Raw genomic sequence first — 5,556 nt, 5'->3', positions numbered from 1 at the left:
ATCCACACCATAAAACTTTGGGAAATCCAGTCCCATCTTCACCACACTTCAAACAAACACAACAATTACACCAAAAACCAAGACTCTGGCTTGGATTTACTACCAAGGGAATTCACCCTTGCGTCTGACCAAGCCTCTCTCCCGGTCTCTGCTTCTCTTGGCAAAACTATTGTCCCTCCTTCACGGCTTCACCAGCCACCTCTTGTCTCACTGCCTCCAGCTCTACACAGCCAGGTGTCGTAGGCAAGCCCCACCTATCTCAAGCCCAGGTCGGCACCTCTACTGTCTTCGCCTACAGCCATAGCTCCCTCAACGTCGCTAGCCACTGCTGCTAGCCATCAGCCACCTGCATCAACTCTCTCTCTCTCTTTAGAGGGCACCCCACCAGCAACCCTCCCTTACTTCCAACTTCCCTCTTCAGCTGTCTTCAGTCAGCTCTGCGCATCCAGCTTCTCTCCACGGCACTCTCTTGTCTTCGCCCTGCATCTGGCTATCCACTAGTACGCCTGCGCATCACCTCCAGCCCTCTAAGCTCTTATGGTACCAGCCTTTTGCACCTATCTTCAGCATTACCAGCCACCTCTGCAGCAAAAACCTTTGCGCCTGCGGGCTGCTTTACCTGCCAGTTACTTCCCACACCAAAGCCACAGCTCCACTAGCGGACCAAACAAGCGCCAGGCGGCAACCACCTTTTCCACGCTCTCTGTCTCTGCTGAATCACCCCCTTTGCGTCTGTCTCCGCCGTAGAATCACCAGAGACTCATCCTGGCACACGGCGGCAACTATACACAAAACGACTCCACTCACCATTCTGCGGCGCCAACCCTCTAGATGTCTGCGCTGGCAACAAACAAAGTTTCCACGTGGTCTCCTTCATTATTGGCCACATCGATGGTGTATTTTATTCTTTTTTTTAAATTTTAGAAAATGGCCATTATGCTTTAGAGCCCCCTCTTCCTCCTTGTATTTCACCTGAACATATGGCACCCATGACCTTCCAAAATAAATGCAAGAACTGCCCACAGCTCGTAATCAGCAGCATCATAATTACCAAAAATGATCAATTTCCCATGCTCTGCCAACCTCTTCACATGTTTACTAAAAATGGAGCGCCATCTCTGCATCCAGAATCCGCCCAGATTAACCAACCATCATCACATTCGGGGTTCCCATAACACTTTCACGTGAAGACATCACCAAGAGCTCATAAAAAAAACATAAAACCACCCACTCTGTACATTTACCAGGGCATTCAAGGCAAAGATTTTATTGCATACCATGCATCCCATATGTACACAAGCCCAAAACACCTTTCAAATTTTCACCTGACAACGTCGATATGAGTGAATGGATGAGATGTGATGACATGTGAATTGGGATGTGAATAAATGATATGTGATGTGAATGAATCGGAGGTGATGAGAGGGAAAATAATGTGATTAGATGACAATGAGTACACATATGAATGGAATGTGGAATAAGTAATGTGGACTGATGAGGGATAATGTGGAAAGACGAGAGTTCATTATAGAAAATCGGATTTGTGACCTGTTTGTAAATGACTCTTTTATGTCAAGAATGCTGGGGAAGCATTTTGACCGTCGTGTGATTAAGGTCGTGGTGGAGACCTAACTCATAAAGTTGCAATAGCTGACAGAGAGTCAACGGAGGACGTCTTGTGTAGCATGGTCACGACCGAGGTCTTGACCAGCCTCGGTTCGATTTAAATGGTGAGCTTCCGATATAGTGGATGAGGGACCAAGGAAGCAGCCTATGAGTGAAGCGCTAGGTGACCTGCGAAGGATCCTAGAGGGTGCTGACCATATGGTGCTTGGGCTCTAGGTCGCCGAAGATACCCACACGTGCATCATCAAAGATATTGAATCAAGGAGTAAGAGTTGTTTTCTGAAACCGGTCATGGATTTGGTTGATTGACCTTGCTGGTCCTCAACGGATGAGTCCATGACTCTTTTATATGGATCTGTTGGTTGATCTTGCTAATCTTCCAGGGAGGTTCCATTTTGTTATGTGAATATATTGCCGGTCACTATGAGCTAGGAACTATCGAAAAGGCCCCTGTGTGAACAGGTGGTGAACGTTCTGGTTGCCAATGATGCCATAAGTACACCAATGAAGGAATGATTGGAAATAAGGATTCAACCAGAGATTTTGAGGATTGTGTTAAGTGACACAATGGTTTCATTAAAGGATTGTTTTAAAGATAACTTATGCTGAGAAAAAGGCAATTTCATATTGGGTGTGTAAGTGGTGTGACTAGTTTTATGTTTGTATGAACATTCGGCTAGGGGACCTGGGAACTCTTTTCGCGGGTAATCGGGATAAAACCTAACCAAATTCCTAATTGGATCCCATCACCACAGTGGTTGGGCAGTTGGCTAACCCATGGGACTAAATGGGGTTAGGCTGGACTGATGGATCTGTAAATCGAGACTCAATTTCTGTTTAGTTTGATAGATGAATTAAATTTAGGACAAAATTTGTTCTAATCAACGGCTGTGCCTCTCAATGAGGAAAAAAGCATTAGTCTCTATGATCCAAGTACAATCTTTTTCCTTGATCTGACTATGGGACTTACGGGTTCGGTCAGATGAGCTCAGTTACTTAAGGCTTTTCACTACGTTAGGGAAAAGTTATCCTGGTGGAATCGCTCGTGCTTTTCGGGAAAAGAAAGTTTTTTCGGATTTGGTTTCAAAAAATCCGATGGATTAGTCTCTTGTCCGGATATCCGTGGGCGAGGCCCCAAGTGTGGGACCCTGCCTCACGTAAGAAGTGCTACTTCCACTGCTAGCACCCCTGAATGGTTGCGCGATGGGGATAGGGATCCTATAGTTGGTATCAGAGCTATTTGGCTAATGAGGATCAACCGAGAAGCCAAATATGTCAAAAATTTATCAAGAAGCACTAAAAGGTTGTAATTGTGTGATAAAATTCATACAATTTGATATTCAAACTGAAATTCGTAAATTGGTAATTGGGTCTTCATATGGAAGTACGGCAATTGTATGGAATCCCTGACTTGCTTGAGGCCTAGACATGATGGTATTTACCTTAAAGTTCCAAGAACCGTGACTACCTGTATATACCGAGGGTATAACTACAGCTCTTTACTGGTAGTATATACGAGTATATCTAAGACTTGAAATTATAAGTATTAATACTATCTAGATGATGAATTCGAATGTGGTTGATATGATTTTAAATTCTGATTGAGTTGATTTGGATATGAGTTTAAATTCTGATTGAGAATTGATGAGTTGATTTGGATTCTGATTAAAAAATGACGAGCCTTGAAATTTGGTTGAAATGTAATAAATTGAGCAAAACCACAATGAGGATGAATGCGACGAGTCCCTGCAATGATGTTCATAACTCGAATAACGTTAATAACTTCAGTAAATCACTATGAGATTAGTGGATTGTGCTGGCAAATTACTACTGTTAACTTTTGATCATTAGTGGATCAAGTTAAGGGATGATAAATTAAAAATCTGAAAAATTGAAATCTCCCATGGAGGACTATTCAGATGGAAAAATTCAATCTGATGGACCATTATTGTGTTAAAGATATTCTGAATGAATTGTTATCTGATAATGCGTTCTATATAAGTATCTTTACCCCATGATTTGTGGGGAGCCGACCTATTTAAAGAATCAGTTGAATCAAAAATCGGATTGAATCATAAATAAAGAAACTTAACAAGAATTTTCGTATTGATAGGAACATGGATCGAGGTCATCGTGGTAGGAATGTTAACCCCCATCTTGATGAAGAAGAGCTCGACCTGGATGTTCGTAAAACTCTTCATAGTTCACAGCTTAGCCCCTTCAAGGGTGAAGGGGAATAGCTAGGTGAAGTAGTAGAAAAGTGGATTGAGGCCATGGAGGAATATTTTGATGTCACTAGCTACAATGAGAGAAGCAAGATGGCTCTTGCTACGTTAAATATTGTGGAAACGGCTAGGGTTGCGTGGAGGAATCACTGCGAGACAAACCGTCTCGACCAAAATACCCAAACCTCGACCGATCTCAAGGCTTATCTCAGAAAGAGGTTTTGTCCCCCAGGCTTTCTTGAAACTAAGATGAATGAGTTCTTGGAACTAAAGCAGGAAAACCAAACAATTGAAGAGTACCATCAGGATTTTGCCCTTCTCCTTAAATATTCGCCTCAATTGGATGAAGAGCACCTGATGGCCAGGTTCATTTGGGAAATGAACGAGCCATTGGATACTTTAGTCAAGAATGCCAAACCTATTTCCATGGCCAAAGCAGTTCGGATGGCGAAGGATTTCGCCAAAGCCTTTGATGTCAAAGTCCCGCCAAAGCCAGCACCATCACCTTTCAAAAGGTTTTTATTCCCAGAAGGTGATTCCAACCTTCCTCCGCCTAAGAGATATCAGGGTCAAAAACCCAGGATATGGGAAGTTCCAAAATGGAAGAAATATCCTTTTCCCGAAACTCAATTCCCTGGATTTTAACTTCAGAAGTTCCAACCTTGAACAACAGAGTGAAATGCTATAACTATCAAGGATTTGGACATCGCAGTATGGATTGCCTAACTCCTTTTGGATCAAGGTTTTCAGGGCAGGGAAATCAAGGATCAAGATTCCAGACTCCAGCCCCTTCCTTCCAGAGTAATCACGGTTCTATCCGCCTAAATCAGGGAAATCTGAGAGGTAGGTCCTCTATCCAACCTGTAGTTTCAATCAAAAGTAATGCAAGACCTCCACCTCAGAATAGGGGAAGTCAAAGAGAGTTGTTCCCAAATCGGCCGTCCACTTCCAAGGCAGTAACGTTGGAAGTGATTGAAGAAGAAGAAGAAGATTAAAGAGATCATACTCCACCTGCGAGATGAGGACCTCTCGCATTTTTTAAGTGGGGTAAAATGTAAGATTCCTCCCTAGCCTCTCAAGATGTAGTCAAATCCCTCTTCAGAAATATAAAAGATCTTGTTTCTACCAGTTTTGGCCTAGAGAGAGAAAATCTTATAGAGAGTGGTAATTCAATTTTTAAGATTTTTGGATAGAAAATATCTCATCTTATTAAAATAAGTTCCCCTAAAACAGAAGTTCAAAAAGATTTTCAGAAGGTGCATTAGAAAATAAGTATAATTTGTTTAAGAGGCATTATCCTAAGGGTCCAGATTTTCAAAAAATTTTAAATTAAGGTTCCTATGGACCAATAAGATTCATCCAAATGTAGGGAGGAGATAAATAGAAGAATAAAAGAAAAATCTCGCAAAAATGAGTAAATACTCACATAAGATGAAGAGTTGACTAAGGACAAGGTTAATAGTTAAAAAATGAGAGATATTTAGATGAAATGATGCATTTTTGACACCTCAGTATGGGGGAATTTCCCTCATGAAGGAGGCGCCTATTTCACATGTGTGGGAGAGTTATAAACTCCCAAATAATGAGATGTTTTTATCTCTCCTCTCTCCTATTTCAACTAGATCCAAAAAGTGGACTAAACTAACCCAAAAACGATCAAAAATTGACCAAACTGATCTGGAAAATTCTTGAATCAGTGGGCTTG

Source organism: Cibotium barometz, chromosome 14, assembly GCF_041138505.1.
Source record: "Cibotium barometz isolate CiBa-2024 chromosome 14, ASM4113850v1, whole genome shotgun sequence".
Taxonomy (NCBI): Eukaryota; Viridiplantae; Streptophyta; class Polypodiopsida; order Cyatheales; family Cibotiaceae; genus Cibotium; species Cibotium barometz.
This window is presented reverse-complemented; position numbering follows the sequence as displayed.